Source organism: Callithrix jacchus, chromosome 8 (assembly GCF_049354715.1).
Source record: "Callithrix jacchus isolate 240 chromosome 8, calJac240_pri, whole genome shotgun sequence".
NCBI lineage: Eukaryota > Metazoa > Chordata > Mammalia > Primates > Cebidae > Callithrix > Callithrix jacchus.
In genome coordinates, this window is record NC_133509.1 from 11501467 (window position 1) to 11525897 (window position 24431).

At 49.5% G+C, this 24431-nt stretch overlaps 1 long non-coding RNA gene and 1 pseudogene across 1 annotated transcript; one reads left to right on the forward strand and one right to left on the reverse strand.

Annotated features, from left to right (window-relative positions):
* Positions 1 to 4039: 4039 nt before the first annotated feature.
* On the reverse strand, positions 4040 to 23128 carry LOC144577276 (uncharacterized). The gene is made up of 5 exons (XR_013520716.1): positions 22991 to 23128; positions 21809 to 21872; positions 21035 to 21116; positions 14023 to 14104; positions 4040 to 4177 (listed from the first exon to the last, which is right to left on the reverse strand). It is a non-coding gene; the product is annotated as an uncharacterized LOC144577276 (long non-coding RNA).
* On the forward strand, positions 14461 to 14752 carry LOC108593360 (DNA-directed RNA polymerases I, II, and III subunit RPABC4 pseudogene; annotated as a pseudogene).
* Positions 23129 to 24431: the final 1303 nt, after the last annotated feature.

Below are 24431 nucleotides of genomic sequence, written 5' to 3' on the forward strand. Positions count from 1 at the left end.
CACCAGCCTGGGCAATGAAGAGAGACCCTCGCTATATCTACAAAAAAAATAAAAATAGGGCCGGGCGCGGTGGCTCACGCCTGTAATCCCAGCACTTTGGGAGGTCGAGATGGGCGGATCATGAAGTCAAGAGATCGTGACCATCCTGGTCAACATGGCGAAACCCTGTCTCTACTAAAAATACAAAAAACTAGCTGGGCATGGTGCCGCGTGCCTGTAATCCCAGCTACTCGGGAAGCTGAGGCAGGAGAATTGCCTGAACCCAGAAGGTGGAGGTTGCAGTGAGTCGAGATCGCGCCATTGCACTCCAGCCTGGGTAACAAGAGCGATACTCCATCTCAAAAAAATAAAAAATAAAAATAAAAAATTAGCCAGGCGTGCTCATACACACCTGCAGTTCCAGCTACTTGGGGGGCTGAGGCAGGAGGATAGCGTGGGCCCAGGAGGTTGAGACTACAGTGGGCCATGATCATACCACTGCCCTCCTGCCTGGATGACACTGTCTCAAGAGAAAAAAAAAAAAAAGACTAGCCAATCCATCTGCCAGACCTACAGAAGCTTCCACTCTTCCTTCTGCAAGTACCTAGTTCCTCAACTCTGAATCGTCCCCTTCAGCACACTAACATGCTCTGTAGTCTTAAAAAATAGTAACACAGTCACTCTGGAAAACAACGTGGCATTTTCTTAGAAAACTAAAAACACAGCTACCATATGACGCAGACATCGCACTCCTTGGCATTTATCCTAGAGAAGTGGAGACTTACATTCACACAAAAACCTGTACATATATGTTCATAGCACCTTTATCTATAATAGCAAAACCCTGAATTAGCTCAAGTGTCCTTCAGCAGGTGAACAATTAAACTGTGGTGCGTCCACACCGTGGAATATTGCTCAGCAACAAACACGAATGAACTGCAACGCGCAGCAACGTGGACGACTGTCCAAGGAATTCTGCTGTATTTGTTATTGTTGTTGGTTTGAGGCAGGGCCTCACTCTGTTGCCCTCACTGCAGCCTCGCCTCAAACTTTCAGTCCCAAGTGATCCTCCCACCCAAACCTCCCAGGCACCTGGGACTACAGGTGTGCACCACTACACCAGGCTAATTTTTTAATTTTTTGTAGAGATGGGATCTCACTGTGTTGCCCAGGCTGGTCTCAAACTCCTGGGATCAAGCAGTACTCCTAACTCAGCCTCCCAAAGTGCTGTGATTACAGACATGAACAACTGAGCCTGGACCTGATTTGAAAAAGGTGACATGCCTATGTCTACGTGAGTAACAGTTTTGGTTTCTGGTTTTTTTTTTTTAAACAGGGTCTCACTCTGTCACCCAGGCTCAAGTGCAGTGAAGCAATCTTGGCCACTGCAGCCTTCACCTCCCGGGTTCAAGCAATTCTCCTGCCTCAGCCTCCCGAGTAGCTGAGATTATAGGTATGCACCACCATGCTCAGCTAATTATTATATTTTTAGGAGAGATAGCATTTCGCCATGTCAACCAGGCTGGTCTTGAACTCCTGGCCTCAAGGGATCCGCCCATCTTGGCCTCCCAAAGTGCTGGGATTACAGGTGTGAGCCACCACACCCAGCCTTATATAACAGTTTTTGAAATGACAAAATTTTTGGCCAGGCACAGTGGCTCATGCCTGTAATCCTAGCACTATGGGAGGCCAAGACGGGTGGATTACCTGAGGCCAGGAGTTCAAGACCAGCCTGGCCAATATGGCAAAACCCCATCTCTACTAAAAATACAAAAAAATTAGTCACTGTGGTGGCAGGCACCTGTAATCCCAGCTGCTAGGGAGACTAAGGCAGGAGAATCTCTTAAACCTGGGAGGCGGAGGTTACAGCGAGCCGAAATTGCTTCACTGCACTCTAGCCTGGGCAACAAAAGTGAAACTCCGTCTCAAAAAAAAAAGAGAGAGACAAATGACAAAATTTTTAAACTAAATGTTGCTAGGGGTTTGGAATGGGGGCTGGGAGGAGTCAGGAGGGAAACAGGTGTGGCTATAATAAGGCAACCCTGAGGGATCTAAGTGGTGTCAGAACTGTTCACAGCAGTGGAGGATATATGAACCTACATGTGTGATGAAATTGCATTGAGCTAAACACACACACACACACACACAACTGGGGACATCTGAATAAGATCAGTGGATTCTATCACTGTCAATATCGTGGTTATGATACCATGAATAGTTTTGTAGAATGCTATCACTGGGGTAACTGGGAAAAGTGCGTAAGGGATCTCTCACTATTATTTCTTATTGCATCTAAGTCTACAATTTCCTCAATAAAACTTTTTTTTTTTTTTTGAGAATCTCACTGTGTTGACCAGGCTGGAGTGCGGTGGCGCTGTATCAGCTCACTGCAACTCTCACCTCCAGGATTCAAGCAATTCTCATGCCTCAGCCTCCTGAATAGCTGGGATTACAGGCATGCGCCACCACACCCAGCTAGTTTTTTTTTTGAGGCTGAGTTTTGCTCTTGTTGCCCAGGCTGGAGTGCAATGGTTCGATCTCGGCTCACTGCAACCTCCCCGTCCCGGGTTCAAGTGACTATCCTGCCTCAGACTCCAGAGCAGCTGGGATTACAGGCATGTGCCGCCACGCCCAACTAATTTTTATATTTTTAGTAGATATGGGGTTTTACTACCTTGGCCAGGCTGGTCTCGAACTCCTGACCTCAGGTGATCCATCTGCCTCAGCGTCCCAAAATGCTGGGATTATAGGCGTGAGCCACCTTGCCCAGCCAATTTTTATACTTTTAGTGGAAATAGGGTTTTGCCATGATGGCTAGGCTATATAGTTTTTTTATTAAATCTTTTATTGGCCCGGTACGGTGGTTCACCCCTGTAATCTCAGCACTTTGGGAGGCCAAGGTGGGTGGATCACTAGAGGCCAGGAGTTCAAGACTAGCCTGGGCAACATAGTGAGACCTCATCCCTACAAAAAATAAAATTAGGCCAGGTGCAGTGGCCCATGCCTATAATCCCAGCACTCTGGGAGGCTGAGGTGGGTAGATCACTTGAGGCCAGGAGTTTGAGACCTCCATCTCTACTAAAAATACAAAAATTAGCCTGGTGTGGTGGTGCACACCTGTGGTCCCTGCTACTCAGGAGACTGAAGCAGGAGAATCTCTTGAACTCAGAAGGTGTAGGCTGCAGTGAGCTGCGATCACACCACTACATTCCAGCCTGGGCAATGGAGTGAGGCTCTGTTTCAAGGAAAAAAAAAAATTGGCTGAGTGTTGTAGTGCATACGTCTACGTAGTCCTAGCTATTCAGGAGACTGAGGTAGGAGGATCATTTGAGCCCAGGAATTTGGGAGCAGTCTGGGCAACATAGGGAGACCCTGTCTCTACAAAAGAAGTTAATAATTAGCCAGGTATGGTGGTACATACCTGTAGTCCCAGCTACTTTCGGGAGGCTGAGGTGGGAGGACCACGTAAGCCTGGGAATTTGAGGCTGCGGTTGAGCTATGTATGACTGCACCACTGTACTCTAGCAGAGTGAGACCTCTGGGCAGCAAAGTGAGATGCTGTCTCTAAAAATAAACTAAAACAAACAAACAGAACAAAAGCCCTGCAGGATCTAAGACCTCCTGCCCCTCCAGCCCCATCCTGGCTTCTTCTCAGGGTCTCAAAACAGGACCAGCCTCTTAATATTCCGACTTGAGCCACCCTCCTCAAGATCCTCCTGAGGCGGGGCTGGCTCCCCATCCTCAGAGAGCCCTTGGCAGCATCCCTGTCCCTGTGTATTCCCTCCTGGCAACGACCACACCTGTAATGCATTGGTCTGCTGCTCCCGTGTCCCCTGTGTGACACTCGCAGAAGACTGAACGCTCCATGTGGGTGCTCAGTGAAGAGCCTGGGCTGCATTAGGTGCTCAGTGAATACTTCTGTGTATGGTAAAATTCCGTGAAGAAATTTAAAGCATGAAAGCTTACAGTAGAGTTGGAGAGGTGTGACTTACATACAAGGTGGAAGCACAAGACGGCAGCGTCAATGCAGAACTGGGCCGCTCAGCCTGTGAGTGCAGGGGGCGCTGAGAAGAATGGGTATCAACGTCGCTTCCCGGACTTTTGGCTAAGATCAAGTGAAGAATGGGTGTCAGCTCTCTGCTGAGAACGAAGACAATTCAAATGCCACTTTTTCAAGGTGAAAATAGAGCCCAAAGTCCTGAAAAGGAGAGTAAAAATAAAGGTTCTGCAAGGCCTCAGCAGGATCAGGATGTCAAGAACCTGGCTTTTTCTTCTGCTCCCTCCCAAAGCTGCCTTTCAACATTGAACCGTGTTCCCGAAGGATATCACCAGTCAGAAAACCTGGGAGTCCCAGTTCCCCACCTTTTCCTGGCTGCTGATCCTGGGCAAGGCACATGTGCTCTCTGTACCTCTGTCTCTCAGCTAAAATTTGAGGTTGGGAGTAAACTCTTAGGGTTCTTTTCCACAATAAAGACTTTTTTAGGTTTCCGGGCCGGGTGTGGTGGCTCACGCCTGTAATCCCAGCATGCTGGGAAGCTGAGGGGGGCAAATCACGAGGTCAGGAGTTTGAGACCAGCCTGGCCAACATGGTGAAACCCCATCTCTACTAAAAATACTAATTAGCTGGGTGCAGTGATGGGTGCCTGTAATCCCAGATATTTGGGAGGCTGAGGCAGGAGAATCGCTTGAACCCCGGAGGCAGAGATTGCAGTGAGCCAAGACCATGCCATTGCACTCTAGCCTCTCTCTCTGTCTGGGAGACGGATCGAGACTCCATCTCAAAAAAAAAAAAAAAAAAAAATTTAGGTTTCCAAGTGGTCAGTTAAACTACCTCACAGGGTCTAGCTTGGATCCTGCTATCGACCCTTGAGTCAGGATCCATGGTTGGGTGTGGGGAGAGGAACTAGCTTCTAGAGGCAGCAAAAGACTTGTGAGGAGCCCTGCCCCTTGGCTCACAGGGCAGGAAGCGCCTGGCGGAAGGTGAAGCAGTTTAAAGCACTAGAACTGGGAGTGAGCGAGGGTAGCCCTGCCTGGGGCGTAGGGTTCCGGTCCCAGGCAAAACACTATTTTAGACCAACAGGAAAAACAAAAGTAGTGGTTCCCATCAACTTCCCAGCTCCAGGAAGCTGGCATGACTAGTGATTTTTTTCTGTTCCTCTGGCCTGTGAGCACTTCCACCCACCTGCCAAGGCAGAGATGGCCCCATCCAGAAGCGAGAATGAAACTTTGGGGCCCTGGCGCCCTTGCGCCACAGCCCGTCTCTGTTCTCACAACTTGCCTTGCCTGATCTCTGGAGAAGAACTTTAGAAAAAAATTACCCTTTTTTCCCACCTGCCCCCACTGGCCAAAATCCCCATCAAAGGCTGGCTTCAGCCCTCAGACTGGGAACTCTACCCAAATGGAATGTGGGAGTGTGGGTGAGGAAGGGCAGAAGGAAGTAGGTCACACGCTGGCCACCATACAATGGGGAAGAGTCCAACCTTGGAGAGGCAGAAGAGTGGCCCCCATGCCGAGCTTCCAGGGATGGAGAGAAGGTCTAGGAAACCACCTTGAGGAAGCTGCATGCGCAGGAGCAGGGAAGCCAGGGGTCAGAGCCCACAGCCTGCCGAGGACCTGCCCCTGGCATGGGCTCTGGGATCTGTGCCCATTCTCTGATGTGCCACATTGTTCAGCTACTTCCTTCTCCGGAAGTAATACAGGGGTTGGGGGTAGGACCGCAGGGCCAGGAGCAGATGGAGCAGGGTGGAGCCACCGCTGAGGGAGGAGGCTGCAGTTCATTCCCACGACCAGCTGCCCTTCTGGCTGCCCTGGGACTGCGTGGGAAAATGTCTGGGAAGTGTGTGGGGCAGGGTGTGTGTGTGTGTGTGTGTGTGTGTGTGTGTGTGTGTGTTTTCATGTGTCTGACTCTTGCTTGGCTTCAGTCACAGGACAAAGCCCTTTGAGAAACAGTCACCAGCCTGTGTTCCCACTGGGCTCTGCCCTGGGAGAGGCATAAGGACCCACCCTGACGCCTGAGAGAAGCACTCTGGAGGCTTCAGGATCAACTCTCTGGAGGGGTCTTGGCGCCTAGTGACTCTAGATTGGCTGACTGCCCTGGGATGCTGCTGGAACTTTCTGCTAGGCCCCGCTTCGTGGCAGAGCTCTATTACTAGCTGGATATTGGAATATGGGTGCAAACTAGATATGGGGAGTAGAGTCAACCATTGTCATAGCATTTACCCAAGGCGGCCAGGATCCTCCACAGCCATGTAGGTCATAGAGCCAATGGCAATCAGGGGATTATATGCAAAGGTGAGAAACTGAAACAGAAACAAAATAGCAGCCCACAGGCACGTGCCTTATTTGGCCAATACAGCATTGAAGAAATGTTTGAGCTGAGGCCGGGTGTGTTGGCTCATGCCTGTAATCCCAGCACTTTGGGAGGCCAAGGCGGGTGGATCACCTGAGGTCAGGAGTTAAAGACCAGCCTGACCAACATGGGGAAACCACATCTCTACTAAAAAGCCAAGAATTAGCCAAGTGTGGTGGTGGGTGCCTATAATCCCAGCTACTCAGGAGGCTGAGGCAGGAGAATAGCTTGAACCTGGGGGTAGAGGTTGCTGTGAGCTGAGATCGCATCACTGCACTCCAGCCTGGGCAACAAAGCAACAGTCTCTTGAAAAATCAGACAATATGGCTAACATGGACGCATATGGCCCAGGACCACAGCTGACAGGGCTGGATAATGACTGCCTTACAGAAAAACTTTGGGCTGGCCAGGCCAGGCACAGTGGCTCACGCCTGTAATCCCAACACTTTGGAAGGCCAAGGTGGGTGGTCCACGAAGTCAGGAGTTTGAGACCAGCCTGGCCAACATGGTAAAACCCCATCTCTACTAAAAATACAAAAAATTAGCTGGGCATGGTGGTGCACGCCTGTAATCTCAGCTACTCAGGAGGTTAAGGCAGGAGAATCGCTTCGACCCAGGAGGCGGAGGTTGTGGTGAGCGGAGATGGTGCCACTGCACTCCAGCCTGGGCAACAGAGCAAGACTCAGTCTCAAAAAAAATAAAAAAAGAAAGCCCTTGGGCTGTCCGTTTTGCCACTGTCCACAATACTCTGCATTGTCCCCAGCACTGAGGCCAAGTATCAGTTGCTTTTCTTCATCACATTTGAATGGTTAGTAATTTTCCATGCCCTTGTCTCATTCAAAACTGGGGACATGGACAGGTGTAGTGGCTCATACCTGTAATTCCAGCACTTTGGGAGGCCGAGGAGGGTGGATCGCTTGAGCCCAGGAGTTCAAGACCAAACTGAGCAACATGGAAAAACCTCATCCCCACTAAAAATACCAAAAATCAGCCATGCATGGTGGTGTGCATGTGTGGGCTCAGCTACACAGGAGGCTGAGGTGGGAGAATCGCTTGAGCCCAGGAGTTGGAGGTTGTAGTGAGCCAAGATTGCAGCACTGCGCTCCAGCCTGGGCAATAGAGCAAGACTCTGTCTCAAAAAAAAAAAAAAAAAGGGGGGGGGGACACAAAAGAAACTAAGAGGGCCACCTATTTGTAGAGAGCACTTTTCTACCCAGCCAGGCCTATCTATAAGCAAATAAAGATGAAATTTCATGTCCTCCCGTCACCTTTTCTGTATCTTCCCTTCTACCTTCCAGTGGCACAGTGCTCAGTGCTTAATGACAGCTGTTGACAGTACAGTGTCACAGGCCTTGCGCCAAAATTACCCCCACTCCCTCCCTCACTCCCAAATCACAGCTCTTACTATCTAAGTGAGCAAACCGCAGTTGCAAAACACAAAGGAATAGTAAGTCTTGTAGAAATTCTCAGCTCCAGCCCAGCCCCCGGTTGCTGATGACCCTGTAAACGAAGCTGAAACTTCTTAGCTTGGACGTTCCGTCACATAGAGACCTACAGCACGTGCAAGAACAACTTACACTGAACTGAAAACCAAGGTCACCTCTGGAGATCAGAAACGGAAGTGACAATCCTAGGCCTATTCATAAAGCTTCGGTTTTTACAAGGAGATTGTAATCATGTATAACTCGCATAATTAAAATTAATAATAAACAGAAATGCCTCAGCCTAGTTCCTGTTAGTCTAACCCCAACTTACATTTCCAGTTTTTTTTTTTTTAAAGACATAGTCTCACTCTATTGCCCAGGCTGGAGTGCAATAGTGTGATCTCAGCTCACTGCAACCTCCACCTTCTGGGCTTAAGCAATCCCTCCTGCCTCAGCCTCCTGAGTAGCTGGGACTACAGGTGCACACCACCATGCCCAGCTCCTTTTCATATTTTTTGTAGAGATGGGGTATCAGTCTGTTGTCCAGCATGGATACATTTCCAGCTTATCTCAGATTACTCCCCTCTATGAAAGTCTGCCCACAGAACACTCTTTGTCCTACAAAGAATGTCTTTCTCCTCCTCCTTTGCCAAGCAACCTCTGGCTCATCTCTCAAGACTATAGTCTTTCAATAACTTAGCTCATGCATAACCTAAACATTTTTTTTAATTATGTATTCCTTCAATAAAGTTTATTTTTAAAAGTGAAGTTTTTAGGCCAGGTGTGGTGGCTCACACCTGTAATCCCAGCACTTTGGGAGGCCAAGGTGAGCTGATCACCTGAGGTCAGGAGTTCAAGACCAGCCTGGCAAACATAGCAAAACCCTGTCTCTACTAAAAATTAAAAAAAATTAAAAATCAGCCCGGTGCAGTGGCACACCCCTGTAATCCCAACTACTTGGGTGGCCAAGGCAGGAGAATTGCTTGAACCCAGGAGGCAGAGGTTGCAGTGAGCAGGGATCACGCCATCGCACTCCAGCATGGGAGACAAGAGCGAAACTCCATCTCAAAAAAAAAAAAAAAAGTGAAATTTTAAAATTTGATTAAGAAAAAATTTTTAAAAAATTTGCAAGTTTAAATTGTTGCAAAAGGCTGGGCACAGTGGGACACATCTGTAATATCAGCACTTTGGGAGGCTAAGGTGGGAGGACTGCTTGAGGCCAGGCGTTCGAGGTTACAGTGAATAATGATTATATTACTGCATTCCAGCCTGGGTGACAGATTGAGACCCTGTCTCCACAAAATAATATAAAAACAGTGGCAAAGGATGTGACTTCTTTGCAACTATTTTTTTGTATTAGAAATGTTGAAGCTGGGTACAGTGGCTCACACCTGTAATCCCAGCCCTTTGGGAGACCGAGGTGGGGGGCAGATGGCTTGAGGCCAGGAGTTCGAGACCAGCCTGGCCAATATAGCAAAACCGCACCTCTACTAAAATACAAAAATTAGCTAGGCATGGTGGTGCGCACCTGTAGTCCCAGACACTCAGTAGGCTGAGGCAGGAGAATCGCTTGAATCTGGGAGGCGGAGGGTACAGTGCGGTTGTTTCTTTGTTTGAAGTCCCAGAGATTTTTATACATCAAGACAAATATGCCAAATACCAGATCTCCAACATACCACATACCAGATCTCCAACATGCCAAATACCAGATCACCAACATACCAAATACTAGATCTCTCAGCATACCAAATACCAGATCTCCAACATGCCAAATACCAGATCTCTAACATGCCAGATACCAGATCACCAACATGCCAGATACCAGATCTCCAACATACCAGATAACAGGTCTCTAACATGCCAGATACCAGATCTCCAACATGCCAAATACCAGATCACCAAGATACCAGATCTCCAACATGCCAGATACCAGATCACCAACATGCCAAATACCAGATCTCCAACATACCAGATAACGATCTCCAACATGTCAAATACCAGATCACCAACATACCAGATCTCCAACATGCCAGATACCAGATCGCCAACATGCCAAATACCAGATCACCAACATACCAGATCTCCAACATGCCAGATACCAGATCCCCAACATGCCAAATACCAGATCACCAAGATACCAGATCTCCAACATGCCAAATACCAGATCTCCAACATGTCAAATACCAGATCTCCAACATACCAGATCTCCTAAGATCTAGGATGAAGGGCCAAGTATGATGGCTCATGCCTATAATTCTAGCACTTTGGGAGACTGAGGTGGGTGGATCACTTGAGCCCAGAAGTTTGAGACCAACGTGGGCAACATGGCAAAACCCTATGTCTACTAAAAATACAAAAATTAGCCAGGCACGGTGGCTCATGCCTGTAATTTCAGCACTTTGGGAGGCCAAGGAGGGAGATCACTTGAGACCAGGAGTTCAAAACCAGCCTGGCCAACATGGCAAAACGCTGTCTCTACTAAAAATACAAAAATTAAGGCCAAGGATGGTGGCTTACCCCTGTAATCCCAGCACTTTGGGAGGCCGACGTGGGTGGATCACCTGATGTCAGGAGTTTGAGACTAGCCTGACCAACATAGTAAAACCCTGTCTCAGACTAAAAGTACAAAATTAGCTGGGTGTGGTGGCGCATGCCTGTAGTCTCAGCTACTTGGGAGGCTGAGACAGGAAAATCGTTTGCATCCAGGAGGCAGAGGTTGCAGTGAGCCAAGATCGTGCTATTATACTCAAGCCTGAGCAACAGGAGTAAAACTCCATCTCAAAAAAAAATAAAATTCGCCAGGCATGGTGGGGCACACCTGTAATCCCAACTACTGGGGAGAGAGGCACAAGAATTATCTAAACCCAGGAAGCAGGGGTTGCAGTGAGCTGAGGTAGCACCACTATACTCCAGCCTTAATGACAGAGCAAGATTCTGTCTCAATTAAAAAAAATAAAAATAGGCTGGGTGCAGTGGCTCCCACCTGTAATCCCAGCACTTTGGAAGGCTGAGGTGGGCAGAACACCTGAGGTCGGGAGTTCGAGACCAGCCTTACCAACATGGTGAAACCCCGTCTCTACTAAAAATACAAAAATTAGCCGGGTGTATTACAGGTGGTGCACACCTGTAATCCCAGCTACTCAGGAGACTGAGACAGGAGAATCACTTGAACCCAGGAGGTGGAGGTTACAGTGAGCTGAGATCACACCATTGCATTCCTGCCCTGGCAACAAAAGCAAAACTCTTATCTCAAAAAATAATAATAATATTAAAAATAAAAATTTGACTGGGCCTGTTGGCTCAAACCTGTAATCCCAGCACTTTGGGAGGCTGAGGCAGGTGGATCATCTGAGGTCAGGAGTTTGAGACCAGCATGGCCAACATGGCAAAACCCATCACTACTAAAAATACAAAAAGTAGCCAAGCATGGTGGCATGTGCCTGTAGTCCCAGCTACTAGAGAGGCTGAGGCAGGAGAGAATCTCTTAAACCCAGGAGGTGGAGGTTTCAGTAAGCCAAGCACTTTGGGAGTGCAAGACTGTGCCACTGCACTCCAGCCTCAGCTACAGAGCAAGACTCAGTCTAAAAAAAAAAAAAAAAAGCAAATAAAAAGAGTGAAAATTCTTTATCTCCTGGGGTACCCTTGGGGTGCACATGCCTTATTTGAAGACCACTAATTCCTTCGGGAAGCCTTCCCTGACCCTCCTATCCAGGGACCTCTCTCTGACATTCCCACTATTGCTATTGCTTGTACCATCTACTTGAAAGCTGCTGGGAGTTGGTTATCTTTTTAGATGAGTATCATGTTTTCCTAACAGGCTGTTAGTCTCTTTGAGTGAACCATATCTTCAGGGTTTTTATATCCCCTACACCATTTAGCATGGACACTCAGAAAGTATCTGAGTCAGACTGATGGCAGACACTTTCCTCCACGTGCTTCATCTCCTCATGTATGAAGTTGGAACAGCAAGGCCTGCCCTTAACAATCACACTGGAGATGAAGGAAATTATAGCCACTCCTGCTTACCTAACTGGGATCCGTATCTCGATGCTCCACCTCTGAGAAACTGGATGTTCTAGCTTTATACCACAAAGAACCACTGAAGGCTCCTGACAAGGTCTGTAGCAAGTGGGTTTGGAGCAGACCAAGCTGATATGGGTGACTGCTGGGTGGTTGGGGGCATGAGAGACAGTGTGTGTTGAGGGGGGAAACGGCTAAGGACAGAAAGTACCAATAGAAAGTTGCTCCTATGGGCCAGGCACAGTGGCTCATGCCTGTAATCCAACACTGGAAGACTGAGGGCAGGAGGACTGCTTGAACCCAGGAGTTTGAGACCAGCTGAGGAAACAAAGGGAGACCCCTACCCCTACAAAAAAATTTTTTAATCAGCTGGGCATGGTGGCTAGTGCCATTGCACTCCAGTCTGAGCAGCTTTCTTTTTTTTTTTTTTTTCCGAGATAGAGTCACTCTGTTGTCCAGGCTGGAGTGCACTGGTGCAATCTCAGCTCACTGCAATGTCCGCCTCTTGGGTTCAAGCAATTCTTCTGCCTCAGAAGTAGCTTCTGAGTAGCTGGGACTACAGGTGCACGCCACCACGCCCGGCTAATTGTTGTATTTTTAGTAGAGACAGGGTTTCACCAATTGGCCAGGCTGGTCTCAAACTTCTGACCTTGTGGTCTGTCCACCTCAGCCTCCCAAAGTGCTGGGATTACAGGCATGAGCCACCACACCCAGCCTTATTTTTATTTTTATTTTTAAGAAAGCAAGCAGCTCCTGTGATCCAGAAATGAGCTGATGGGCATCCACTGGGAGGTGTGTCTGGGAATGGTGAGCCACACTGCAACCTCTAAACCTGGATGTCACACTAAAATCACAACCTCCACTTCTCCGGTAGCCAAAACCGATACTTTTTGACACTCCACCCTGCCCTCTGGTGGCCTCTGGAAGCATTGCAGATACAGGGTTCTAAGGAAGCCCAGCGCTGGTTCTTCCTCAGAGGAGGTAGGATGGATGTGGGTGACGGCAAGATCTCAGATAATGCAGCCTTTGGGCCTGGCTCTCTGATGGCTATTAAAAATAGAAAAGGAAACGAAGGGAGAGGAAGAGGTCATATCTATGGGTTGGGCCTAACTGTGCACTTGGCAGTTTTTGCCCCCAGAGTTTCGACACAGAGTGAAAACTAGGAATCTTTGACCTGAAATTGCAAAGTAATAAGCACATGGGCTGTAGTATAGGCCATGAAACGGCTTGATATGCTTTGGTTAGTTGCCAGCATCCAAAATCAGGACTTTCCACATTAAAATCTGAATGTCCAATTTCTGTTGAAAAATCAAAACATGAAGCCACATAGGGCCCCCCACCTTGCTGAGCAGCAGCTGGCCGGGGCCAAGGGGCAATCACTGCCCCCTCCTCCTGTCACCCAGTCACGCAGCCTGCCTCCCCCAGTCTCCTCACTTCCTGCAGAGCAGGAGTTTCCAACTCTTGACTAAGTCCAGCACTTCATGGGGGACGGCAGGGTCAAAAAATACCAAAATAGGGCACAGTAGCTCATGCCTGTACTTTCAGCGCTCTGGGAGGCCGAGGCAGGCAGATCACCTGAGGTCAGGAGTTCCAAACCAGCCTGGCCAATGTGGTGAAACCCCATCTCTACTGAAAATAGAAAAATCACCCAGGCATGGTGGCAGCCACCTGTAATCCCAGCTACTGGGAAGGCTGAGGCAGGAGAGTCACTTGAACCAAGGAGACAGAGGTTGCAGTGAGCCAAGATCACACAAGTGTACTCCAGCCTGAGACAAAGTGAGCTCCCTCTCAAAAAGAAAAGAAAAGAAACTGGCTGGGCACAGTGGCTCATACCTATAATCCCAGCACTTTGGGAGGCCAAGGCGGGCAGATCACTCGAGGTCAGGAGACCGAGACCAGCCTGGCCAACAGGGTGAAACCCCATCTCTACTAAAAATACAAAAAAAAAAAAAAAAAAAAATTAGCTGGGCATGGTTGTGTGTGCCTGTAGTCCCAGCTACTTGAGAGACTGAGACAGGAGAATCGCTTGAACCCAGGAGGCAGACGTTACAGTGAGCCGAGATCACGCCACTGCAGTCCAGTCTAGCCTGTCACCTAGGTAAGGCAACAGAGCAAGACTCTGTCTCAAAAAAAAAAAAAAAAAAAAAAAAAAATTAAAACATATATATATCATATATGATATGTAAGAATACCATATGTATCATATATTCTGATATATACTATATTATAGTATATACATTACACACACACCAGGACGGGTTCACCAGACATCCAGTGCTTGAATTGCTTCCCGGGTACCACCACTAAGCATCATCAGCATATACTTGAAGACCTGTGGGGACAGGAAAGTCATTGACTACTTATAATCCCAACACTGTGAGAAGACAAGGCGGGTGGATCACTTGAGCCCAGGCGTTTGAGACCAGGCTTGGACCTTGTCTCTTCAAAAAATGTTTAAAAATATTAGCCAGGCTTGGTGGTGCACACCTGTAGTCCCAGCTAATTGGGAGGCTGAGGCAGGAAGATCGCCTGAGCCCAGGATTGAGGCTGCAGTGAGCCGATTGCGCTGCTGCACTCCAGCGTGGGTCACAGAGCAAGACCCTGTCTCAAAAAAAAAAGTGGACCGAGACAAGCCGGATTGTGTTTGGAAACGCAGAGAAACTTTCCGGTGTTGCGTAGGGGCTAACAATGGACACTCAATGAACACTTTTTCAACCTCCAAAGCAGCAACCAATGATATATATCTGTGGAGAATGTCACACAGAAAATGAAATAAAATCTAGGGATCCAATCAGATGCAGAGAATGTGGATACAGAATAATGTACAAGAAAAGGACTAAAAGATTGGTCGTTTTTGATGCTCGATGAAACCTGGGAATTCAGAGGAATGTCTTCACTTATACTTAGATTTGCTCTCTCAATGTTTCTAATTGTTGTATAGCTTTTGATTTTGCATACAGTAGTTTCCCCTTATCTTCAGGGGATGCATCCCAAGGCCCTCAGTGGACTCCTGAAACCTCAGATAGTACCAAACCTTTATATACCTTTTTTCTATATACACCCACCGATGACAAAGTGTAATGTATAAATTAGGCATAGCAAGAGATCAATAAAATGGAACAATGATAACATACTGTAATAAAGTTACATGAATGTGGTTGGTCTTTCTTGCTCTCAAAATATCTTCTTATACAGTGTACAGTGCTCACCTATTTTCAAATGTAGTTGACTACAGATAACTGAAACCACAGAAAGAAAACTTGGAATGAGTGAGGCACTGCTGTACTTAGGAATACAACTATAGACATATGATTTTATGTTTAAGACCATATTGTATTTATCTACTAATATTTTGTATAAAGCAATTTTTTGTTCCATTACATGACTTTCTGTTTTACTCTATACATAATCTGACACACAATTAAGGGTAAAGTTGCTTACCCAAACCACCCTTTTAATCAAAACCTAGAATCATCTGCAGTGCTTGTTAAAAATGCAAGTTTCTAGAACCCTTTCAAGTTCTGATTAAATAAATTTATTGGAAACCAAAAAAAAAAAAGTGTAGCAGCCATTCCCAGGCATGTGTTAGGTATCACAAAGAGCCTGGACTCTGCTGGTGAGTGACAATGTCAGGAGCTATGCCCTGAAAGAATGTCCAATCTGTGCAGGCACCAGCAAGGTTTGCAGACAAGACAGTGCCTGGCAGTGCTGACAGCAGAGTGACCCCTGAGAAAAGTGCACTGGGAGGGGGTCTGTCCCTGCCATTCCCGTGGGCAAAATCTCCCAGACATGAGAAATTAGGAGTGTAACTCCTGAAAATATCAATAGGGGGCGCTAAGCCCGTTACTATGACATCCAGGAGTTTCATCAGGGAGATGGACGCTGACTTGCTTTCCTGTGATAGCCGGGACACCTAAGTTTTTTGTCAAGCTTGCATAACTGGATAAGCTTGGCACCTCTCTCTGCTTCTGAGGGCTGAAGCTTCTCCATCTGTAAACCGAAGGGACTGGATCAAATCTCTTGGGCCTAATATTCACTTTTGTAGCCCCAGTGCCAACAGTGACTACTAGCATATAAGTATGCACGAATGCAGGAGGCACCCCGTGTGTGTGTCTGTTCGTGACCGACTACCTGACTCTGCCTCTGAGAACAAAGGCGCCCATAGAATAAATGGCCCAGACAGAGGTTAATCCCAGATCAAAAGGGAAAAAATATAGATGAAGCGTATGAGGACTTTCACCCACAAGAGGGCGCCCCAGGATCACGCGGCCCTGCCAGCTCCCAGAGGAAGGAGGCTGAGCCAGAGGCACCTACCTGCCTAGTGCTAAGTCTTAAGGTGAGCAGAAGCCTCACCTTGGTCACCACTGGGCCAAGACAAGGGGCCTGAGATGTAAACAAAGGTGGGCATAGGAGGGGGAGACCAAAGAAAGAAAGGGACTTGCTGGGGCCACAGAGCATGCCTACAGATGCATCAGAAAAGGGGGACCCAGAACAAGACCCAGGTGGGGCCAGTTTCCCATGACCTTGAAGATGAGGGCAATGCCCGACCTAGTAGAGAGGGGGAAGCCACTTTGTAGAACAAGTGGGATGATGGTAGTTAGCAAATGTCTCCCATCACCAGGAAGAAGAGACCAGAAGCCAGGTGGGCTGTGTCCTGAATGTGTGGCCCTGGCCATCGGCCCATGTGCTCTAGAGAACCACCGAAGGAAGTTCTCAAAGCTGTGAAGGTAGTGTCTGGGCACGATTCCCCTGGCAGCAGCAGACGGGAGATTTCAGCACGTTGGCCGTGGGGAAGCACACACGAATGGATACTCGGCAATGTGGCCTTTGGGGAGAACCCTGGAGAAGGCCGCTGCTCCAAAGGGAAGTGGCCTTTGCTCCTCCCCCGCCACCCCCCACCCCAGTCCCTCTCCCTCCAAGACTTTCTGGAGACACAAGTTAGTTTTTAAGATGCACACACCTGCTTTCAGGAATGGGAAACTGGGTCTAGAGAAAGGAACAGGCCCATCTGAGAAGCCTCTCATCCAAGAGACCACCTTCAGCAGGGGACAGAGCCTGAGGGCGTCCTGCTCTGTGTAGGGCTGATGGCCCCACAGGGTCATGGGGTGTGCCTTATGCTGTGCTGAGGCACAGGATCCAAGAAATAGAGACAGACAGGACACAGAAGTACAAGGAAAACGCAGCTGGGCTCAAGGGGCCACGCCACCTATGAGCAGAGTCAGGCAAGGCCAGCTGCCTTTTCCTTGTACTTCTGTGTCCTGTCTCTTTATTTCTCAGATCCTGTACCTCAGCACAGCATAAGGCACACCCCACGACCCTGTGGGCCTTCAGCCCTACAGCTCTGGAAGCGCAGTCACTGAGGTAGGAGATGGGGCATGTCCCTCTGTGCACAGCTCACACAGTTCTGAGAGGCCAAGCACAGAACCACGACACCATGGGGTCCAGAGCAGTGCTCTGGACCTGCGGGGAAAGGCACGCAGCAGCCCGGCATCTGGGTAAAGAGGAAAGCAGAGGTTCAGAATCACCAATAACCCCCAGCTTTCTGTTTGAGTAGCTCCACAGCCCAGACTCCCACACAGAACAGAAACTGTGCCTCATCCTCCACCCCAGCACTAAACACAGGCTCAGCGAAGGGCAGGTGCACCACAATGTTTGCTGAAAACTATGACTGGATGAGAGAGAATGCAAGGGTCAGCCAGCATGGTCCTTCCTCCTTGGGGGCAGGAGCCCACAGTGCTCGGCTCATCATGGTCAAACATGACCATGACACCTTTCTAAACTTGGACTTCCTGTCCATAGGATGGAGACTATCCTTCCCAAGCAGCCTTCCCAGGGCAGCTTCGAGGATCAGGGCAGAGTCTCCTTGTAGCAGCAGCCTGTGGACTTAGCTCTCTCCTTCTCTCTTATTCCACTTGGTGATGGTAAGTGATTGAGAACAAACTCAATTTACCTTGATGAATAAAAACTGCTCATTCAGGCAGCATTGTGAAGATGTAGCAGCTCAGAAACTTGGAAGTGATAACATTTAGACACAGGCAGCTGACACTGGCACAAGTATAACCCAGTGTGGCCAGATTAGGAAGCAAGTCTACCTGAGAGATTTCTAGGCTCTGCTCACCCTTGTCCAGGTTTTTGAAAGTTTTTTTCCCTCTCACATATTCAGATGGTTGGAGGGCTTTTCTGTTTGATGGCTTTTGTTTTTGTTTTCGGCCTATTTCTTAAGCAGGCTGCTTAAGATGGTTTTTATTATGTATTGTTTGTGAGATGGAGTCACCCTCTGTCACCCAGGCTGGAGTACAGCGGCACAATCTTGGCTCACTGCAACTTCCACCTCCCAGGTTCAAGCGATTCTCATGCCTCAGCCTCCCAAGTAGCTGGGATCACAGGCATGTGCCACCACGCCCAGCTAGTTTTGTCCTTTTAGTAGAGACAGGGTTTCACCATGTTGGCCAGGCCAGTGTCAAACTCCTGACCTCAGGTGATCCACTCAACTTGGCCTCCCAAAGTGCTGGGATTACAGGCATGAACCACTGCTCCCAGACAGGTTTTTCTGTTTGTTTTCCACCTATTTCATAAGCAGGCTACTAGAGCAATCTGGGTGGACTGGCTCTTCCTCCTGCCCAGGCTGGCCTCTCTGGTCCCCATGAGCTTCTCCAGAGTTGGAGGAACCCCGGTCTTCGTGGGACCCTGGGACCCAGAATCACGGTGAGCCATTTCACTCTGCCTGGGGAACTAGAAAATCAGGTAACTAAGCCTTCTGCTTCGGTGAAGCCTTTTTTTTTTTTCCAAGACAGAGTCTCACTCTGTTGCCCAGGCTGGAGTGCGGTGGCGCCATGATCTGGGCTCACTGCAACCTCTGCCTCCCAGGTTCAAGTGATTCTCCTGCCTCAGCCTCCCTAGTATCTGGGATTACAGTCACACACCACCACACCTGGCTAATTTTCCCATTTTTAGTAAAGACAGGGTTTTGCCCTGTTGGCCAAGCTGCCACCAAGCCCAGCCAACTCCTCTCTTATGTTATGTCAGCAGGCTCGAATGGAATCACAGGAGACAGCAAATGTATATATCGTAAACTCTGAAGAATTGTATGATTACAACTACGGTCAGAACCATGAAGCCCTAAGTGGTTTGATAAAAAGTCTAGAAAGCCGGGCATGGTAGCTCATGCCTATAATCCTAGCACTTTGAGAGGCTGAGGTGGGCAGATCATTTGAGGTCAGGAGTTCAAGACCAGCCCAAGACGGCAAAACCGTGATGCTTCTAAAAATACAAAAATCGGTTGGGCATAGTGGCACACACCTGTAATCCTAGCTACTCAGGAGGCTGAGGTGGAGGTTCCAGTAAGCCGAGATCACGCCACTGCAATCCAGCCTGGGGGACAGAATGAGACTCTGGGGAAAAAAAAAAAAAAAGCTAGGAAAAAAAAAAAAAAAAGCTAGAGTAGATCTAGTGCCAAAAGCCACTAGCTCCGAGATCCTGTGTGTTCTACTAGACTTCTGGGCCCCACCCCATCCTTTCCCCTCTTTCCCAGGCAAAACATGGGGTTAAAAACCTTCCAATGGGCCAGGTGCGGTGGCTCACACCTGTAATCCCAGCACTTTGGGAGGCCAAAATGGGTGGATCACCTGAGGTCAGAAGTTCAAGACCAGCCTGGACAACATGGTGAAACCCCATCTCTATTAAAAATACAAAACATTAGCTGGGTGTGATGGCAGGTGCCTGTAATCCCAACTACTCAGGAAGCTGAGGCAGGAGAATCGCTTTAACCTGGGAGGCAGAGGTTGCAGTGAGCCAGGATGGCACCACTGTACTCCAGCCCAAGTAGCAGAGCCAGACTCCGTCTCAAAAAAAAAAAAAAAAAAATCTTTCAATGGGGTCGGGTGCGGTGTCTCACGCCTGTAATCCCAGAACTTGGGAGGCTGAGGTGGGTGGATCACAAGGTCAGAAGTTCAAGACCAGCCTGGCCAACATGGTGAAACCCCGTCTCTACTAAAAATACAAAAATTAGCCGGGCATGGTGGCACGTACCTGTAGTCCCAGCTACTCAGGAGGCTGAGGCAGGAGAATTGCTTGAACCTGGGAGGCGGAGGTTACAGTGAGCCAAGACTGCACCACTGCACTCCAGCCTGGGTGACAGAGTGAGACTGACCCAAAAAAAAAAAAATTTTTTTTTTCAATGACTATTAATCCAATGAACACCCAGTCAAGGAGTAAACCAATTGGAATCAACTCGATTTCACTGCTTGTTAAGAATGAATGAAATAGTATCTTTTTAATATAACCACTGGCCAGGCATGGTGGCTCACACCTGTAATCCCAGCACTTTGGGAAGCTGAGGCGAGGGGATCACTTGAGTCCAGGGTTCGAGACCAACCCTAATCACTGGGTTAAAGGGCACATGGAGAAATCTCATGTCCACTAAAAATACAAAAATTAGCTGGGCATGGTGGTGGGTGCCTATAATTCCAGCTACTTGGGAGGCTGAGGCAGGGAGAATTGCTTGAACCCGGGAGGCGGAGGTTGCAGTGAGCTAAGATTGTGCCACTGCACTCCAGCCTGGACAGCAGAGTGAGATTCCATCTAGAAAATAAATAAATAAATAAATATAAATAGCCATAGAAACATTTAGGGAGTACCTACTATGTGTTAGGCATGTTATTGTGTTATAACACAACCAATGTTATTGTGTCATCATTAAAACTCATAACCTGGTGAGGGAAGGAAACATAGTCACAAAGAAACACACACTCCGAGGAAAGACCTGGGCTTTTCTGGGATGAGACCGCCGTTTCTGTCTCTTAGGCTCCTCCTACTCAACGGCTGCATTTTCTCTGCTACAGACAGAAATGCAGATCCACTGTCTTGGCTCTTGCATAGCTGAGAGCCAGATATGTCCTGCAGGTCCAACAATCCTGATCACTGGGTTGAAGACCAGACTACACAAGGCTAAGCCGAAGCCAGATGGGTCACCAAGGGCTTCTCTTTGTCCCTTAACCAGGGAGTAAGACCCAGTGTCCCAGGGAAGACCGGGTCATATTTAGACCAAGACAGAAGACAACAGTATGCACGGCATGCCAAGAAGAGGTGTGCAGCCAGCAGCCCTGAGCCATAACCGCGGCTCTAGCACTGCAGGGAGAGGCTTCCAAGCCTGTGGGGTGAGGCGTCTGCTGCCTGCCTAACCTGTGCGGTGCTTGACTGACTGGAAGGCAGGAGCCACCGTCTCCAAAACAACAAAGGGCTGGCTTTAGGGCAAACCACTCACCTCTGTGCTCCACGGTCTCCATCTGAATGGGAGAGCTGGGTGGACTCAGTGTCAATGTCCAATCCTGGTTTCCTGGGGTCATCTGAAGGGCCCCTCAGAAGAACAGATTTAAGGAGGTGGCTGGAAGGTCATGAAGACAATGGCCAAGGGCACCTGACCTCCCTCCAAACTCCTGCAGAGGTCCCTATTCCCTCATCCCAACCAGAGACCAGGGAGCTAGGGGGTGATGGTCAAGGAGGTGGGGGAAGGGGAATGGAATGGACCTGGACCACATGCCCCTTTCCAGGCCGCCCTGGAAAGTTGCCAAGACAGTGATCCTGTCCAGCCTTGCTCTCCTTGCTCCTGGAGCCCCTCCTCTGCCTGAGAGCAGGCATTGGGGCAGGGCCTGCCCTCCTATGGGGCCACCTGGGTGGAGGCTGGTGCAGAGGATGTTAGGTAGGGCAGGCCCTCAGCTGACTGGGGTGGCTCTGCTCCCTCCTCCACATACCTTTGCAGGAGTCTTTATCCTCCCATTTTCCACCTTTCCCTTCTACGGTCCCCTTCTGGCACTTTCCCTACTTCCCTCCTCTGAGGGACTTAGCCTGGTTTCTCAGGGATATCTGCCTTCTGACAAAAAACTCAAGATCCAAAGGCTTTATTCCAGATCTCAGGAAATGGAGCTCTGCAGGGCACGTGCGGGCAGGACAGGGTGGGGTAGAACAGTGGGCCTGAGGGAGGCCTGGATCCCTCCCACCCCTGCTCCAGACCTCTGGATTCCACGTGGCCTGGACTTACCTTGTACTGATCCCCAAGATGCACCACCGTGTCAGGTAACACAGCCTGGAACCTGGGAACCTGCCTGGGAAAGCTCCAAAATAAGTCACATCCATCCCTTAAAATCACTGGGCAACATGGCTCATGCCTGTAATACCAGCACTTTGGGAGGCTGAGGCAGGTGGATCACTTGAGCCCGAAAGTTTGAGACCAGTCTGGCCAACATGGTGAAACCCCTGGGTCTCTACAAAAAAATACATAAATTAGCCAGGCATGGTGGTGTGTGCCTGTGGTCCCAGCTACTACTCTGGAGGCTGAGGTGGGAGGATTAATTGAGCCCAGGAGGCAGAGGTTGCAGTGAACCATGATCACACCATTGCACTCCAGCGTAGCAGAGAGACCCTGTCTCCAAAAAAAAAAAAGAAAAGAAAAGAAAAAATGGTAGCTAGGCAGCAGCACCCAAGGATGGTCCAGCCAGAGTGACAAGCACCATCTCTTTTGCTCTGGCCAGGGCGTCGGGGGAACAGGGGCTTCCCAGTGGTTTACGAGCATCTGTTTGGTACTAGCCTCACTAGTGTGCTTTTGGGGAGGGGGTTACATGGAAGGACAGTCTTTCCTGCCAACGGGGAGATTTCATCATTGCTGGGAAGGGACCCCCAAACCAAAAAGAACCCTGGTGGGGGCCAGGCACCATGGCTCACGCCTGTAATCCCAGCACTTCGGGAGGCCAAGGCAGGCAAATCACCTGAGGACGGGAGTTCGAGACCAATCTGACCAACATGGAGAAACCCCATCTCTATTAAAAATACAAAATTAGCCAGGTGTGGCGGTGCACGCCTGTAATCCCAGCTACTCAGGAGGCTGAGGCAGGAGAATCGCTTGAACCTGGGAGGCGGAGTTTACGGTGAGCCAAGATCCCGACGTTGCACTCCAGCCTGGGCAACAAGAGTGAACTCCGTCTTAAAAAAACAAAAATTAGCTGGGTGTGGTGGCACATGCCTGTAGTTCCAGCTACTCGAGAGGCTGAGGCAGGAGAATGGCTTGAACCCAGGAGGCAGAGGTTGCAGTAAGCCGAGATCATGTCACTGCACTCCAGCCTGGGTGACAGAGAGACTCCATCACCTCAGCGTACAGGAGCTGGGGGAAGAACCCTGGTGGTCCCAGACACCTAACTCCCTTTCAGAAGGGAAAGAACACTTTCACCTGCAATCAGCGATCAGGACTCAGCACCTCTGGGAAGAACGATCTTCTTTCTGGAAAAAGCACAGGACGGGGAATCAGGAAACGGCTGCTTCTGACCCCAGCCAGGAAGCCCTGAACTAGAAGGCCCCTCGACCCAAGTTCAGTCCAAATGTGACCGTCCACTAAAGCCTTCTGCAGAGGCCGCACCCCGAGAAATGCCCCAGTCCTGCTGAGAGCGCCCTCTAGAATGGCTGCAGGCCTCTCCTTCCCCAGCTCCTCCTCTCAGAACCAGGCCTGGGCCCTGCTCGCTAGAGCGTGAAGGAGGCCCACCAGGGAAGCCGCAGGCGCTGGGGCCTTTAAATTATGGAGCAGCTGTCTTAGCCCCTCTCAGAAAGGCCCAGGCGCCCTCGCTAAATTCACCACCTCAGGAAGACCCAGTGGTTCCCGACACAGATGAAGTAGGTCAGACCTCGGCGTGGCCCTTGGTGGGGGCCGCAGGGCTCAGAGCAGCTTCCCCAGTGGCACAGGCAGGGGCTGAAGCCTGGGCGGTCTTGCCAGCTGGTCCAATACTGTATTGAGGCAAAGCGCACAGCTCGGGAGCCGAGTAACCCCCGACTCCTCCAGGCAGGATCGCAGCCTCCCTGAGGTCCAGGTAACTTACCCACAGTTACGTGCAGGGCCTGCTCCTGGCCAGGCTCCTCCTCCTCCTCCCTCACAGAAGCTGGGCCACACGTGTCGCCAGCTGATACTTTTACTAGCAGTGCCATCTTAGACCCGAGCCGATCAGTGCGGGACTGGGATTCAGGAGGGGGGGTGAAGGTGGGGAGTGGTCACTCGAGGGGAAAGTGAGGAGGTGACCAGAGCCAGCCACAGCCACTTTAGTTTGACTCAGAGTAAGGCTGGGGCAACATCTACTGGGAGGGGGCGTTCTGGGGCCCCTACTGCCCCCCTTTTCCAGCCACGGCTTTGGGTCTCAGATGGCATGGGGTGCAGGGTAGTTCTCCTAGGGGTGGATTAAAAAAACAAACCATTAAACCCTGAGTTCAGCGCAGCAGCCCTCCAGTAAGAGCCAAAAACGATTTCAAGCCACAACTTCACAGACAAGGAACCTGAGACCCCAAGTCACAAAAGGGAAGCCTCAGGGCCACGGCAGGCATCTCAGCTGGGCTCTCGGCACTGCACAGCCTCCCTGACCCTCACACCCATTTGCTCCTCCTGCTCAATCAGAGGAATCAGAGTTGCAGCCTGTACACTATAGGGCAGATGAGGTTAACCCCTTCTGGGCAAAATTCCAGGTCCCAGCCTTCCCTCCAGCACAGCCTCGCAAAGGACAGACACCACCGGGCAGAGCTCAACAGCCCAAACCTCGGTCCTCTTGTACTAGAGCGAGGCTGGAAAAGACCACAGGCTGCAAAGGGTCAAGCTGAGTGGGTCACAGTGCCCCTAGAAAAGGAAGGTCCCA